Here is a 19,214-nt window from a genome sequence, read left to right on the forward strand (position 1 = left end):
TTAGAGACAGTTAGCTATATATGGGTTTCGATAATACAATAAAAAGACGAAGTTTATTAGAATTATGTGATATATTTGCATAATACATTTCGAACGATCTGATTTGATGTCAATCTTATGACTCGTCTCAATCAAATGTTTCGCAATAGAGGATGATGTCTGTCTATCCTGTGATCTTATTTCACCATTGGAATCCTTTTCTTTCTGCAACCATTTTGGTATGTGTCTACCCACCCAAAACTGCAAATCACGGTTGCTCCTCCCTATGTACGTGTTACCACACATACATGTAAATTGATGGGATGTGACACAATCGCTTTCGTGTTGTTTGGGCTTTTGGTGAAACATAGACTTTGTCTTTTTGATAATGACAAGTTGGGCTGCATAAAATGTCCGGTTGATAGTTAATTTAAGTCTCCGTTTCAACATGAAACTATTTGTGTTGCCTGTGAATGGTAACGTAATATAAACTCGCTTTTTGGGTGCCAGAAGAGTCATAGATCTAGTAGTATTGCAAACCTTCCAGCGGTTTATGAATTTCAAAGAATAACCATTATTCATTCAAGTATCCGTCAAGAGCTTCGTCTGTACTTCAATAGTATCACTAGTACAAATACGATTGATTCTATTGAATAAGCTCTTTATTAAACCGCATTTGTAATGAATAGGGCAGTGGCTATGAAAATTAAGATATTGCCTTGTCCATGTTGGCTTTTTATATATAGCACGTTGGATGGATTATTACAAAATCTACTTATTAAATTATTTCCAAAAAGAAATTATTCTTTGAATGTTTGAGTGAAATTCGAGATCTTTTGATGAGTTTGAGATTTCTAGGGAATTCTAATGAATTCATCTACTTGAATATAATGAAATGATAAAGAGGTGAGTTTCTTGTAGATTCATTAACCGAACTCAATGTGTTTATTTAATAAAGATTAATACTATTATGTAATGATACCATATCCTCTTATTTATGTAACACGATAAAATCCTGGACATATTTCATTCGCTGTAACTATAGTTACTGAATGATTAAAATTCCTATACGTTATTTCCAGTTGTTTGACATTTAATGAGTTATTTTAAAATTAGCAACATCTTCACACAGAAAGTAATAGCTTCCAGTCATATTTAAAATCATATTCATTAATCATAATGATAAAAGATTTGATAAATGATAATTATCAGTGCTCCAGTTTTAATGATGAAAGAATGTTTGAATAGTTTTGATGAAATTAGTACATTTCAATGAATATAGGTATATAGAATACTTCTTGATTTACAATTACATCATTACATTTTTATACATATTGTTATGTAACATTTCGGAACTAATGAAAGACTGCCCCCAAATGCCCTGGTACGGTCGAGGGTAGGGAGAGTCCACTCTCCCTCTTGAAATGCTCTCACATGGCCACATGTATACAACCACTGCCAGATAAATCTTGTTCATTGCCTTCTCGCGGCATTTCTGTTGTTTACGAAATCGAGAGGACAAAAAGCGAATGTCCGGCGCTTTAACCGGGTTACTAGATATAAAGGATCCATCTAGGGGAGTTGGAAAACCCTGATTCCAAACCAATGGTGCACATGGGCCTCAGTATTCTGAAGGAATAAATGGCGTATTGTTGGTCACTGACTACCATGGGACTGCATCTTCTGACGTTGCTACACTACCTTGTGGATCAGAGCTTTAAGTCAAAGGCTCAGCGTGTGGCACCCTAAGAAAATCACCTGTTTCGGTTTGGGCACCCGCGTAGTATCCCAGCCCTCACACAAATCGAATGATTTATGTATCGCATATCTATTCGATGCCTCTTTGTACCAATATTTATATGTTCAAATAAATAAATAAATGAAAGACTATGTATTATAACTACTGGTGAAAATAAATGTTTTCTAAAGTAAAATTGATTGCTATATCTTTATACAGCTCATCTAAGGAAATAATAGAAATTTATTATCTCATTTGTGCAAATATATAACAATTGCTTCTCATTCAAGGAATGTATTTATTTATTTATTATTTGGGCGCATAAATATTGATACAAAGGGGAACCGAATACATATGTGCCACATAAGTCACTTATTTGTGTGTAGGTTGTGATACTTCCCGAGTGCACAAACCGAAACAGGTACTTTTCTTAAGGAGCCACGGCTGAAGCGTTCGATCCAAAGGTCTGATCCACAATGTAGTAGAGCAACGTAAGGAGATGCAGTACCATGGCAACTGATGACCAGCAATAGGTTCGTACGCCATTTGTTCCCTCAGGACACTGGAGCCCAATGCACCATTGGTTTAGAATCAGGGTTTTCCAACTCCCCTAGAAGGATCCTCCATATCCACCAACCCGGTTAACTCACCGGACATTCACTTTTTGTCCTCTCAATTTCGTAAGTAACACCCTCACTACGAGAAGGAGGTGGGTAGAACTTTCTCTAACAGCGGCTTTATACGCGAGGCCATATGAGAGTATTTCGAGAGGGAGAGCTGACTCTTCATACCCTCAACCGTACCAGGGAATTCGGGGGCAAAGAATGTATGCTTAAAACGTTTTTGTTAAATATGAATCCATTACCATTCATATAACTAATTTAAAGATTAAATTAGTACTATGATGTTTATTTGTGAAAAATCAATTCTGTTTATTTTATACAACCTGATCCATTGATAAATATAAGGAGCGAGCAACAACAACAAGGTTTGCAGAATAAAATAATATTCTCTTACCCCATTTCCAGTGTAGTTGACCTTTTATTTTTATATATGAATGTTCTTAACAAGTATATAGTGTGTAATCAGATTGTTCGAAATGTATTGCGCTAATATATCATCACATAGTTCTGATAATCTTCATCTTCTTATTACATTATCAAAACTATGTGAACATCAATCAGATTAAGTAAGAGATGAATATCAGAGAACAAAAGAATAATTAAACAATCAAAAGATTAGTGATAAGGTTGAAAAAATGGATCAAAATTATTGAAAGTTATTAGACAAACATTCAATCATCTTGGTAGGGAAAGGCTAATCAAACTGTACTTCTCTACAGATAGGTCAGATAGGAGACGTTTGATAACGATCATCTTTACAACACGGTGTATTTTGTGTATTTTATGTCTGTTGATTATTTTGAATGCATCACTTACATTCACTTCATGTCTATTATTCAAAAGATGTTTGGCAATTGCGCTTGTGAAGACTTTAAACTCATACAGCTGTCGGTTCCTATGAATGTGTTTCGTAAACAGTGTAGAGACTCTCCTAGGTGTCCTTCATATATACTTGCTACCTCAAGTACATATATATTCATAGATACAGTTGAAAATGACCTCGAAAGTGTTTATCTACCCTTGAATGATATAAGGAACATATGGTGCTGTGTAGTGAAACCAGTTGAACAGAATGGAAGTTTTTTTCATTGCCAGCTTGACGTTCCTATCGATTCTTCCTGAAACCTCATCTCCGTTGAATGGAAGGCGAATGAAGACGGATTTCTCTCCAATAATTGATTGTTTATTATCCTTTAGATATTCTTCATATTTCGTATTAAATTTCCTCGTGTATTCATCTTGTATGAGATGCTTTTACAGACTGGTCAATTCCTTATTTATCTCGCCATTTGAGCATGATATCCTAGCTCTATTGTAGAACGTTTTGACTAGACACCTTCTGTAAGTGATAGGACAAAAGATGTTGAAGTTCAAATACTCCCCAGTTCATGTTTCATTCCTACCTTTCTTAAAACTTCCATTGTTTTTCTGTCTTACACTAAGATCTAAAATTTTAATTGGATTTCTTTTTCAAATTCCATTGTAAAAGTTACGTTGGGATAGTTGTTGAAGTGATTAGGTGACTGAGAAGCGTGGCCCATAATATCACAGATAATCAATGTATCATCCACATATCTGGAGTAGTGTGTTTTGTTCTGGTTTTCGTGTTTTGGGTACGTATGTTTTAGGATAGCCGTAAGGATAACGGCCGAGACATATGCCTTAATTGTTTCATTTAAAATTAGGTAGCTATATTTAGTTAACATTATGTATCATTGTATATCTGCCAATCAATCTAGAAATATGATGATAGTTATTATATTTAAACTAACTATACCTCATGAGATTCACTTGTTGACATGGAATATGCCGATGACATAGTTCTATTTGGTGAAGACGCTGGCAAAATGCAGAGTCTTCTGACCACTCTAAGCAACAATGCAAGCATGTTCGGGATGCGATTCTCCCCCTCGAAATGTAAAATGTTGCTTCAGGATTGGGTTGCATCGACACCCGAACTAATGATAGGGAGTGAGGTAATTGAGTGTTTCGACCGATTCACTTACCTTGGGAGTCTCATCAGCCCTTGTGGTCTGGTGTGTGACGAAATCTCAGCACGGATACAGAAGGCTCGACTAGCTTTTGCCGACTTGCTTCATTTATGGCGTATGCGCGATATCCGTCTATCAACCAGAGGACGTGTTTACTGCTCAGCAGTTCGTTCCGTCCTACTTTATGGCAGTGAAACGTGGCTGGTAAGAGTAGGGGATATTCGTAGGTTACTAGTATTTGATCATAGGTGTCTTCGAAGCATTGCTTTTATATCCTTAGACCATCGAGTAAGTAACGCAGTTGTTAGGAAACGGGTATTAGGTAAGGATGGCAAATCAATTAATGAAGTGGTGAGACTTAATCAGTTGAGATGGCTGGGACACATGTTATATGTGCCCAACTATCGACTGCGCCGATGTGCGATGTTCAGTGGTGTAGGAGTAGGTTGGAAGAAAGCTAGGGGAGGTCAGACCAAAACATGGCACAAGTCCATGAAGTCAATGACAAGTGGACAGAGTGAGCCATGTTGGTAGGTGTAGACTACGTGGTTGGGGACCGCGAGATGATAGCAACCGATGGTTAGAGACCCTGAATGACATGGCTCAAAATCGTTTGGAATAGCGTAGGTGCATCCGCTCATTGTGTTCTCCCAAATTCTAATCTTCTGAATTCTTCATGTTCCTTTCTTTTTTCTCTTTCCAAATTTATTTCACTGTATTATACTCCTTGAATAACATCTTCAAACCCTAATTTTTCTGATTACAGCTTATAATTTTACTACATCTAGCACTACGAGATTTGAATCGACCACTGCATCTCTGTGCTAATGTGGTGTGGCAACTCGAACTGATGTAGATACGTACGAAGTTTTACGTTGTTACTGACTGACTGACTGACTGAACTATATTTCAAAAAACAAGGTGTGTTGAACATTATTGCTGTTGTCGTTGGGTTGGTGTTTTTATTGATAACATCAGAAAGAACAGAAAATAGAGTATTACCGCCCATATCAAAGAAACATTTTTTTAAAAAATTATCCTTAAATATTTTTTTATTTTTAAAGATTTTACATTTCATTAACTATAAGAGTTTGCAAATATTACAGTTCTTCTATAGAATAGGAACAAAAGAGTTCCAATGTAAGGTTTTAATACAGTAATTTAATACAAATTTAAGATTAAACTAGTATGGTTATATATACATTCGTTTAAATAAAGAGTAAACATATTTACTTACGCCTGCTACTCCCAATGAAGCGTAGGCCACCAACCAACATTCTCCAACCTACTCTGTCCTGGGTCTTTCTTACTTACTTACTTACTTACTTACTTACGCCTGTTACTCCCAATGGAGCAAAGGCCGCTGACCAGCATTCTCCAACCCACTCTGTCCTGGGCCTTCTTTTCTAGTTCCCTCCAATTCTTGTTCATTTTTTCTCATGTCTATTTCCATTTCTCGGCGTAATGTGTTCTTTCTAGTTCTATCCAATTGTTGTTCATTCTTCTCATGTTTGTCTACATTTCTCGGTGTGATGTGTTCTTTGGTCTTCCTTTTCTCCTCCTTTGGCCTTGAAGATTCCATGTGAGGGCTTGCCTTGTGACGCAGTTGTGTGATATCCTCAATATGTGTCCTATCCACTTCCAGTGCTTCTTCCTGATTTCTTCCTCCTTTGGAATCTGGTTTTTTCTCTTCCATAGTAGGTTGTTGCTGATAATGTCTGGTCAACGGATCCGAAGTATTTTGCATAGGCAACTGTTAATAAATAATAATAATATATTGCAACTAACCTAATTACTTAGAAACCAGTATAAAGTTATGTAATTCACCATGTTGGAAGTCAGTCGGTAATAGAACAATACATTGTGATGTAAACTTTTATTCTTAAACTTAAAGTTCTGATAAATAAATATGCGAACTACGCACCACAAGTTTGTATTTAGTTTAACATAAGACTAATTCTCTTGTTTAGCTAACTGATTTGAATCTATTGTATGAAAGCTTCAAATAAGTTCTTATATTGAAATTAATCATATATTACTATTACAACTTCTAAGGTTTTGCAGGACTTAGTTAGTTGCGTTAGATTGAGATGAGAGTCTATTGGCTGAGACGTTTCGGTTAGTAAATCATTGACAAGTTCTACTTTTTTTTCTTTTAGAGTTTTCCTTGAAGGCATTGATGCCATAATTACCTATGCTTGTTATGCAATTTGACGCATATAGATATTTGTCTAACATCTTAATACATCAATTATTTACTGACCGAGCCTGCATAGGTTATTTTAGCTTATGAATAGACCAATCTATTTATTTCTCTCAAGCCATATTTTTACCCTGTCACTTATTCGCTTATTAACCTTGACTGTTTTTTATATGATCGTACATGTGTTAATTACCTACCCTATTCATTATTTGTCTGTAACTTATTTTTGTCTGGATATAAATATTGAGTAATTTTTGATTAAATTGAGTTGGCTCATTTACCATCTCCGATCCGTTTCGCTTCTCTTTCTCCTCTTTGCTTTCTTCACTGCCTTTCTCCGGTCGTCTGTCCAGATCAACAATTGTATGAAATATACGTATTCAGAAATCCATTATCATATTTGACTTTTTTAATTCCATTATTCACTAACTCAATTTAAGTCGATAATTAAATAGAAGGCTTGGCAATGTGTATATTTCGATTGCAATCTTCATACAATCCAAACGGAGTAAGATAAACGGTCACAAAAGTGGTAAACCCGACGATAACATCATCGTCTAATCTAATTGGCGTCAAAAACAGGTGACAATAAAAATCTTTAAATATTGAAATCCTGGTTACAAACATAGAAATTGGAGCCAAATTTAAGACATGAGGACAGGCTTTAAGAAGTCTACTTGTATATGATGAAATATAAACAAGAATTTTCTGTGGAATAACCTACCGCTTTTTCAAAGAAAGTAGAATATTTTCAGACTTTTGAATTAAATCAAAGTATGCCGCTGGATTTATCTCCAGATAGAATGTACTACGATTGTCTTACCGGAAATCGTTTACACTTTCAAAAATCCTTATCGTCCAATAATGTGATAAGGTACAAGTTTTAATGGAATTTTCTTCCAGTCTAAGTTAATTATTTTATATTAAACGAAAATGTATCTTGGTCATCATCTGAACAACAATTTTTGACTAGTGGTAACAATTTTTGTAATAATAATTTGATGGAGTACCCATAGAATATAACTTCAAATGAAAATCTCGCGGATGGGATCGTGGATGTGCTCTGTTGACGAGTTCCACAGTGGGACGAAACGCCTGTCCAGTGCCTTCATGTTTTTCATGGTAGTCTAACATCAATCGGTTCATGATCTCAATCAAAAAGAAAAGAAATTTATTTTGTTGTATATTTAATGTGAAAATATTCAGTGTTATGGACATTTGGTTCCCCCCTCTCGATAATTTTAAACACTGCAAGAATAATTTAACAGTTGAATTTATGAGTCAGTTGAAGCTAGACCACTATGGAAAACTCGAAAGCACTGGACGACCGTTTCGTCCTAGTATGGGACACTTCAGCAGTGCCCATTCACAATCCTGACTACAAGAATAACAACATTTACAGAATAAAATAAACTGCATGTATCGTTTAAAATTTTCCCATTAGTTGTCAAGGGTGCAAAAGTCATGAGAAATTGTATGATTCATAAAAATATATTTAGTATTCCTTACTAGTTAAACCTTCATCTCTATTTCATTCTATGAAGTATGACAATAACACTATTATTCTGTTTAAGTTCGAGTAATGTTTACTACTCATGAGTAAACAAGAAACACTATAAATTGATCTTATTCTTTAAACTTTATTGTTAATTAATTATTCGATATTCGGTTTCATTTGACTCTTTAGATAGCAGAAAGTATTTATCTAATAAATTACATAAACTAAAGTTATTTCCATTGCAAATGAAAGGTTTCTTAAGACATAATTAATAGGTAGTTCACTATTCTTTCTTATTTTGTTAGCTTTAAGTAGGTTGTTTGATTCATAATATTTATACTAGTTACTTTTACATTGTTACACATGATTTGTTCTCTCAGTTCTTAGTTATACGATAAAGATGTCAAGAACTACTGTAATAAAATCTCAATGTCCTGTAAACATATTTGACATTATCAACTGAATTCATCAAGATAATCGGATAGACAGTTCATCTTATTGTGAGAAACATAAAGAGAACACAACTGTGACACTATACGTAATACAATCCAATAACAACAAATTATACAACCAGTTCATGTTGACATCAATAAGTTTGTAATTTGAACTTTGAGTTGAGATAAATCTAATTTATAGGGTTGGAAAACCTAAATTAATTGTAGAAAAAAGAAACATTTTAGATGGTATCCAAATTATAATTATAATAAACTGACAAATGTTTATTCATAAAAACGTTTATAATTAGACAAACCCTAACCCATAACCACTACACTCACCATACGTGCTTTTTGGACAATAAATTCATTCATGATTTGAGTGAAAACTCAACAATCTCAACAACCACATACTGATAATTATCACATGCTCACTAGTGACTGGCTTCAAGAGGTATATCCCAAGATTCCAGTGAGAAGCTATGACTAGTGGAGTTCAACCGTGTCGAATGTCAGGCAATTACTCACTGAGGACAATGGAGAACGGTCGCGCAATGTCATGGATCGGTTGGAGTTAGACATTAACACCGATGGATGCCGGTTCAGTGGTCTAGAGTTTAAGCGTTCGCGAGCGCAACTAAATGTACTGAGTCCGAATCCCCTGTTCGGGATCGTAGATGCACACTACTCAGAAGTGCCATACTAGAACGAAACTGTCGTTCAGAGCTTCCAGGTTTTCAATGGTTGCCTAACACTGATCCATTCATCATCTCAGTCAAATCCATGAGGCTTCAGTGATGATGATTCAGGAATAATTAATATTTTCCTTTCATATACTGATGATTGTAAATCAAACAAAAGCTGCAATGTAAAAGAGAGTAATCACTGTTCTCCAGATTGTTAGTGAGTGCGCACTTGAACCAATTTAAGTAGAAGAACATAAATTTATTTGTTTAAATAATTTTTAATTATCTAGTTGAAACCTGTGAAATCGAAACATAGGTAGAGTTAAGCACACTTTTATGTAAGCACATGTCAATATAGTACAGCGAAGATACACTTGCTTACTTACCTATGCTTGTTACCCCCATAGGCCACTCATAAGCATTCGCCATCTAACTCTATCCTGAGAAATATTTCCCAGTTCTTTCTAGTTATTATTCATCCTTTTCATATCTGTTTCCGATCTCCGACACAGTGTGTTCTTTCATCTTCCACTTTTCCGTTTCTCTTCAGGATTCCACGTTAGTGCTTGCCTCGTGATGTAGTCTGCTGATTTCCGTAATGTATGTTCTATCCACCTTCCACGTCTTTCGCTAATTTCCTGTTCAGCTAAAAGCTATTTTGTTCTCTCCCACAGTAGGCTGTTGTTAATGTTATTCAACCAACTGATATTGAGTATCTTGTATACACAATTCTTTATAATTACTTGTACCTTCTTGATGATGGTTATAGTAGTTCTCCAAGTTTCAGCTCCGAGAAGTAGGACTGTCTTGACGTTCGTATTGGAGCTCCTGACCTTGATATTGCTTGACAGTTGTTTCGAGCTCCATATATTCTTCAAGTATAGGAATGTTGCCTTTGCTTTACCTATCCTAGCTTTTACGTAAACTTTAAAAAAATATTGGAATATAAAATTTCAAATACATTTCATATGAAAAAGGATACTCTGAAATATTTACTAAAATAATAACAAAAGATTATTCAATAGAAAATCACGTAGTCATCTGATTGAATATACGTGAATAGCAGTCCACTTTAATGTAAATGAAACCTACCCATTAACAACCAGTAGATAATTTATGTAAGATCACCAGAACAAAGATTAAATATTCAATAGTAGATTATATAAATATCAGAAGGGGATATTTTGGATATTATAGTAATTTCATCATGAGTCATTTGAAGCTAGACAACTTTGGAAAATATGGAAGCACTAGAAGGCCGTCTCGTTCTAGTATAGAACTCCTCAGCAGTGCACATCCACGATCTCGCATCGCGAGATTCGAACACATGACCTATCAGTTTCGCGCGCGAGTGCTTAACATCTACACCACTGAAGCGGCATCTAACAGTATTAATGTCTAACTTCAACTAATCCACGAAACTGAATGACACATCCATCACTGTCTTCAATAAATTAATCTCACAACAGACACAACTGAAATTCACTGGTCACTGCCTCTAAGTAAAACCCCAGGAAATAACTCTTGAAGCCATTTACTAGTCAACATATATTGATTAGTATCAAAAGTTCCACAGTAGGACGAAACAGCCATCCAATCCTTCTAGGTTTGCCATGGTGATCTAACTTCACTTAACTAATAATCTCAACCATTGAGATTATATAAAACTTAATTGATAATAAATTCTTAATGGTTAAGATCATGAGTCAGTTGAAGCTAGATCACCATGGAAAACCTGGAAGCACTGGACAGCCGTTTCGTCCTATTGTGGGACTCCTCAGCAGTGCGATGCACGACCTCGCCCCCTGCAAGATTCGAACGCAGGACCTATTGGTTTCGCGCGCGAGCACCACTAATCCACGACGTAGAGCGACACATCCACCATTGACTTCAGTGAGTTACTATCCATAGTGGTCTAGCTTCAACTGACTAACGATCTTAACTATTGAAATTATTATAATATCCACAAAACCCATCTGATATTAATACGTTCTTATTCAAACGATTTCTTTCATAAATTTTTTTCCAAAAAAAAACTACAAAATATTTTACAACTTTTTTTTCTTTTGCCTTATAAACTCATTTCATCGGTTTACAATTAAAATTTCCATCATCATCATCATCATCATCATCATCATCATCATCATCATCATCATCATCATCATCATCATCATCATCATCATCATCATCATCATCATCATCATCATCATCATCATCATCATCATCATCATCATCATCATCATCATCATCATCATCATCATCATCATCATCATCATCATCATCATCATCATCATCATCATCATCATCATCATCATCATCATCATCATCATCATCATCATCATCATCATCATCATCATCATCATCATCATCATCATCATCATCATCATCATCATCATTATCACTAGTTTTATTACTTTTTTTCATTTACCTAATGAATATTCCCCCCCTCCCACGCCGCGAAATAAAATAATCCGTAAAAATGTGAAATGATTTTAAATTCCCGCCGACAGAAAAAAAATCTGATGAAAATACCGTTTTTGTTTTCATTTTTTTCCAAAAAAAATTATTTTTAATTATGGAATAAAATAAACGTGACAGAATTCAATTCTCGTCATTATAGTTTGTCTTTTTTTTTGTATTTTTTTTGGAAAAAAAGTTGTACTTTACAACAGACCAAAAAAATTTTTTAGATTTTTAATTAATTTTTATTTTTATAATTATGATTTATTTGGGTGGGGTGTGTTTCTTTTTTTTTCATAACAGTAACCAAAATCAAAAAAAAAATATAGAAAAGTGGGTAATTAGAAAAATTTTTTTTTGTAATTTACGGTGTGGATTGAGGTGATTATGATATAGTTTTAAATATAATAATAAGTAGTATTTATGAAAAAAGAAACATTAAATTCATCTATTTGTTATAACTGTTATTCATTGGTGATTATGTTATTTTAAGCATTATTATTATCATCATTATCACTTGTGTGAAATATACGGATGATCTCATTGTATGTATGCCTAACTCTTCCTCTTTACATCCCATAGAAATGAAGGAGTTTTTTGTCTCGTATTGATTGTTGGTCTGTTGGTAATGGTCTCATATTTAATGCGTCTAAATGTCAAGCTGTTAAGTTTAGCATGAAATATGAACGGAATTTAAACACTATTTTGAGATCCCATAATGCTTGTACCATTGGAGACTCTTTGATAAACACAGTGTCGAAGGTCAATTATCTTGGTGTCACCTTTTCCTTTGATCTTTCTTGGTCTTCCAACGTTTTATTGTTATCGAAGAAGGTTTTCCGTCTGGCTTACTACATAAAGAGATTGCATGTTTTTTTGGATTACTCGTCATTTACTCTTACAATTTGTCAATTCTTGCATATTACCTATTATTCTTTACTGTTCTCCATTATTCTTTCTCGGGCTATTGAGAAAAGACTTTGCTGTGCTGTGGAGACTGCTGAAGGCAGTTAGCAAGATGTGTGGTGAATCTTTTGAGGTCATAATTAATATGGTTGTGGATAGACATCTGAAGTCATGCAAACTCCTGGCAGGTGTCATTTTATCAGATACTAGCCATCCCCTTCACTCTTATTTTTTTCCTTGTATGTCTTCTTCTGGTAGAACGAGACGTAATTACATTAAAATCCATACACTTAAGAAAAAGTATAAGAGTTCTATAATACTTTACCTAGCAAATGTACTCTTTGACGAACAGGTTGTCAGAGTGAACTTAGTCAATAACCTGCATTCTTAACATGTCCTTAATTTGAAAAGTTGTACAGTTTTTCGGGTTTTTTAGACCTTTTTTGTATTTGTTACTGTGTTTTTTTTTCTGTGTAAGTAACTTGTTGAAATACCCTGTGCTGAGAATTTCTATATTGTACCAAAATATAATATTGAACAAAGCCATTAATAATAATAATAATAATAATTGGTGTTAATGTATGGACTACTTTAATATGATTTTGCTTTTAAGTAGTCTAATTGTTGTATAGGTTTAATTTGATTCACTAGTAAATATTCATGAACCAAGTAAGTTTGTTTAAATCTTTTTATATAAATAGTATGTATTGTAATTTTTATACTAATCATTTTGTATAATTTGCAAGTATCAGAGTAATAGTACAACTTCTAGTCAATCTATTTACATGATATACTGATAGGACTATGTTCTTAAGAATGAAGTAAATATAATAACGTGACTGGTTGGTTTAAACCTGTTTCCCTATTGAACTAAATGATTATGATTGAAATATATTTGAAAAAGATTTTCTGGGTTCATTGTCTATATATGTGACATTATACTATGGAGCTGAATTATTAAACGAATAGGATCTCTTTGTTGTATTTACAAAAAAGAATCTATGAAATCCTTATCATATCAACACAGTAACTGAGCTCATACATTGTCTCTACTGATTAAAATATTTTTTTTGAGTTAGACATGGATCACAATTTATCAGTAATCTTTCTTGGAAAGATTAGTTCAACGAAGAGTTTGGAAGGTGAAGCAGATTGTTATAAAGGAAGAAGAGTATAACGAAAGCGAAAAAATTATAAGACATTATGACCCTGGTAGAAGAAGGGGTTGTACCAGTCTCTTTTGCACACACAATTCTGGTTTTTCCAGATGTATTACTTCGTCAATGCTAAGAAGATGCAATCTAATTGTCTTTGGAAGACTTCTACTCACCTTGTAAATTACTTTGAACGCAGAGTCTTTCTTGATTGAGTGACCTGTGTTCACATGGTGTTCGATTATTGAACTTCTTATTGAGCCGTTTCCTCCTCTTTTTAGCCACGCCAGATAATGTTCTTGAATTCTTTTAGATAAAGTACGCATCGAACGAACTATATATTTGCTTTATATAAGCAGGTAAATTAGTAAATATCTAACTGAAGTTTATTATCAGTCTTATTATCATCCTGTAAAATAAGTATATATATTTGCGATTATACAGCTTTGAAAATGAATTTGCTGAAAAGAGAACTCTTCACTGAACTAATCTTTCTTATTTAATGTCTTAATGGGTGTATTCCGTTTAACTTTCTTAGAATCATTAAATTCAATGGCAATTCGTAATTTTCAACCTTCATTTACATGTATTTTTCTACTACAAATAATGTTATCATACTTCACTTTATACATTGCTCGTATATCCTGGGACCATCAAGTAAGTAACGCAGTTGTTAGGAAACGGGTATTAGGTAAGGATGGCAAGTCAATTGATGGAGTAGTAAAACCTCATCAGTTGAGATGGCTGGGACACGTGTTATATGTGCCCAACTATCGACTGCGCCGATGTACTATGTCCAGTGGTGTAGGAGTAGGTTGGAAGAAAGCTAGAGGTGGCCAGACCAAAACATGGCACAAATCCATGAAGTCAATGACAAGTGGACAGAGTGAGCCATGTTGGTAGGTGTAGACTACGTGGTTGGGGACCGCGAGATGATAGCAACCGATGGTTAGAGACCCTGAATGACATGGCCCAAATCGTTTGGAACGGCGTAGATGCATCTACTCTTTGTGTTCTCCCAAATTCTAATCTTCTGAATTCTTCATGTTCCTTTCTTTTTTCTTTTTTCAAATTTATTTCACTGTATTATACTCCTTGAATAACATCTTCAAGCCCTAATGTTTCCGATTACTGCTTATACACTTACCGCCTCTACCACTACGAGATTTGAATGGACAACTGCATCTCTGTGCTAATGTGGTATGGCAACTCGAACTGATGTACGTACGTACGAAGTTCTGCGTTGTTACTGACTGACTCACTTTACACAGTGTGAATTTACCTCTCCCTCTCACACACACATACACATCTTCCCAATGTATTTATGTGAGAAGTGAAAGCATATTTATGCAAATGTTGTGTAGTATTTAATGCCTGATTGTTATCTTTTTAAATGAGATAAATGATATTAAAGTGATGTTTAAATATATCACTGTTTAATGAAATAAATCAGACTTATAAGAAAAGGTTTATCGTGAATAATAAGTTATTAAACATTAATGAAGTAGAATATATTTTAAAAGTTGAATTCATGAGTCAACTGAAGCTAGATCACCATAGAAAACCTGGAAGCACTGGACGGTTGTTTCGTTCCAGTATGGGACTTCTCAGAAGTGCTCATCTACAACCCTGTCTCGCGAGATTCGAACCAAGGACTTATCAGTCTCAGTGAATGAATTTGAAGTAAATCCAATGTTTCACTCGGCAATTTGGTTTAAGTGAAACAGTGAATTTACATCAAATTCATTATCTGAGACTTTATATAAAAATTCTTTCTCCTTAATGTCTCATATCAACTCGGCGCCTAAATACTGTGAAACTATTCGATCAAATTTGCATGAAAGTTCTTATATAAATAAGTTCTTGGTTCCTAAAAATTATTCATTTGTATTCAAAAAGGTTGATTAAAAGTAAAAGATGAACACAGTGACCCACTTTATGCGAAGACAGATAACAGCTAGCAGTGGGATCCAAGACTCCCGTTTCGTTTTATTCGAGACTCGCCAGCTGGGTGTACCTGCATATCACAGTTGATGTTCACTCCGGGACACCGACCCAGGACTTTCCGCTTCAAATGCAATCGAGTTATCCATTCAGCTACTGATGGCCACTTGCTCGTGCAATCTTTGCTTATAATGCTTGTGACTTAAGGCAATATCGAGGCAATCCCTACAGGGTGCACATATGCCAATAAGAGACTGATCTATTGCAGTTCTAAACATCAAAGTAAACAATACCAAGTGAACAGTGACTCACTTGTTTAAATTATTAATTTGGTTAATTTTATTCATTCAGTTATAATTTTAATGATGCATTCATACACCAGTGTTCAAGATTGGCTTTACGCTCAACATATATGATACTCATCGTATTCTATGGAAGAAATAATTACTTGATTTCATTCAACTTTACTTAAGATACACATTCATTTAGTTCTGTGGATATTTCCAAAATTTGTCTATAGCACATAATTGTAATCATGTCTAAAATAACAGAATGTGTAAGAATGCCAGCTCGATGGTCTAGAGGTTAGGCGTTCAAGCGCGAGATCAGTAGATCCCGGGTTCGAATTCCTTGTTCGGGATCGTGGATGCTCACTATTGAGGAGTCCCATACTGGGACGAAACGGGCATCCAGTGCTCCCAAGTTTTCCATGATGGTCTAGCTCCAATGAATTCATGGATTTAACTAATAAATTATTACAATCTCCACAAAACCCCTTTTCTGATCTTATTATTCTAATAATTAACAGACTAATAACTTGTATATTCTTCCATATTTTTGAATGAATTTCAAAACGTGATTGAAACAGAACATAATACGATAATATCGTTTTAATTTAATTGATTAACATGAGTAGTTTACATTAAATAAATAAATAAATATTCAATAGCTAAAGTATTGGTATTGATACACTTTCTATGTTCCTGATTAGGAAATAGAAACTGTTCAAGCGTTTTAAAACAAATGATTTTTACAGACGGCTTTGAATGGTAATAGGTGTAGGACATTTGATGAAGTTTTGTTCTCTAAGCTGGATGTTTTGGTCGTAGAGCTTTCACGAACACGACCACAACCAAAACATCCAGCTCAAACAAGAAAACTCAATTAAAATCATCCACCTGAGCTACAAATTGTTTTTACCATTTCAGGTGTAAGACAGTTGTTTTTCTTTTTCGCTTTCAAGGCACCATGATTACATACAGAGAATATCTATCTATCTATCTATCTATCTATCTATCTATCTATCTATCTATCTATCTATCTATCTATCTATCTTTCGTCCTCAACGATAATACAGCTCCTCCTTTTAACGTATTTAAACTAACAGTAATAACTGTTCTTTATTCGAGTCTTCTAAAATCCATTTTAAATCTACAAAGAAACAAAAGAAACTGACTCTATTGTCTCTATTATCAATAACTGATTGTTCAATTTTTAAATTCAATATTCAATTTTTAAAAATATTCTCTATTATCCATATGTTTATGATTATCAAACTATACCATTATCATAATTAAGTCTATTCTATCAACTAACATATGTTCTCTAATTTTTATATGAATTTTTTAATCTAAATATTAAGATTATTATTTAACTGTAAATGAAATATAGAGAAAGAAAGAGGAAACATCATTTAACTAATCCAATACTTACATTGGATACAATAAAATATTGGCAAAGGAACACGTTTTATTGTGCGGGGAGGGAGAGGCAGGACTTTTCCCTATGCCTATTATATATATATATATATATATATATATATATATTAATGTCTTAGTAAACATACACCAGTTTATTTTTATTTCCCGTTAAAACTTTGCATAGAAGATTAGAAAATAAAATGTAGGTAAACAACATTTGATTTAACGTTTATTATTTGATTTAATAAGAAAAGTAAAAACAAAAAAAAAACAATCCAAAACCGATGAAAGAAATTCAATTCAACTATTAAGTATAAATCTTAAAAGTTGTAATTGAATACGATAAGTAAATGTGTAATGATAAGTAATAACTGATATTGATCATTATCGTTTATTGATGATAAACAAGAAAACTAATTTAAGTAAGAGATCAAAGAATAATTGAATTTGATTAGTTGATAACTGTTTTAATGAGTAAATCAGAAGAAGAAACAAAAAAAGGAGAAAACTATTGATCTAATTATTCTCAATAATTAGTTTGATATAAGAAACATAGAAAGATAAGAAAACAGTTAGATAATGAGATAGTGGAGAAGATTTGTAGCTCAGGTGAATGATTTTGATGGAGTTTTATTCTCTGAGCTGGATGGTTTGATCGAGGAGCTTTCATCGTTCTTCTGGACGACATCATCAGCAGCACAAACTTCAGATAGAAGTCGTTCAGAAGAACCGTGCAGCTCAGAGAACAAAACTCCATCAGAGTTAGATAGTTTTTATAAAGTATTCAGTGTAGCCAGTCAGTCAGTCAGTTACAACGTAGGACCAGGCACATATATATTGAATCGGTTCAAGTTGCCATATCTTATTAGCAGAACAAGATGAACAATGAATTCATAGAATAAGTTGATTTAATGGTTATAATATATAAAAGATAGATTGTATATAAGGATATAATACAGGGAGAGAGAATTAGTTAGTAGAAAGAAAGATATGTAGTACTATGGGATGAAACAAGGAAAGATGATTTGTGATTAAACAAAAAGATAAACTATGAGCATTGTAATCTAAGAAATTTAAGTCGAATTAAGATCAACTAGTAAACAATAGATCAGAGACTGTATTTCATCAGTAATGAAAAATTTAGTTTTATTGTTAAACAGATAGTCATATCGTATTTTAATATCAGAATGGGTTTCGTGGATATTATAATAATTTTAATAGTTCAGATCATGAATCAATTGAAGCTAGATTACCATGGAAAACCTGGAAGCACTGGATGGCAAAATATCCTCACGAGTGATTGGCTTCAAGAGGTATATCCTGGAGTTCTAGTGAGAAGCAGTGACCAGTGGAGTTCAACCGAGTCTGTTGTGAGATAATAACTTATTGAAGACAAAGGTAGATGTGTCACTCATTTTCGTGGATTAGTTGAATTTGAAAATTAACACCAATGGATACCTTTTCAGTCGTCTAGATGTTAAACTTTTGTGTGCGACACCGATAGGTCCTGAGTTCGAATGCCGCTAGGCGGGATCGTGTATGTGCTCTGATGAGGAGTTTCATACTGAAACGAAACGGTCTTGCAGTGGTTCCAAGTTTTCTATGGTGGTCTAGCTTCAACTGATTCATCATCTCAACTATTAAAAAAGAATTATTATCATTGATTTATCAACTGAAACTATTAACTCATATCTTTTGAGATCATGGAGATATAATAATTTAATCTAATATCTGTCTAGGATAAATGTACATGTCTAAAACTGTGATGTTGTTTATCAGCTATACCTTTTACATAATTCTTTTCTACATTATGTAACGGTAAATATACATTCATAATTTTTCAATAGTTCTCTATAAATAAGCATCTTGGACTATTTTATGAGACAGTTATTGATCTG

At 33.8% G+C, this 19,214-nt stretch overlaps 1 protein-coding gene across 1 annotated transcript in view; it reads left to right on the top strand.

Moving 5' to 3' along the window:
- Window positions 1-19,214, top strand: part of MS3_00002364 (uncharacterized protein) — a 43,091-nt gene that overhangs the window by 9,392 nt on the left and 14,485 nt on the right. The gene's annotated exons all lie outside the window — the stretch shown is intronic.

The sequence above is a fragment of the Schistosoma haematobium genome, chromosome 1 (genome assembly GCF_000699445.3).
Source record: "Schistosoma haematobium chromosome 1, whole genome shotgun sequence".
NCBI classification, from domain to species: Eukaryota; Metazoa; Platyhelminthes; class Trematoda; order Strigeidida; family Schistosomatidae; genus Schistosoma; species Schistosoma haematobium.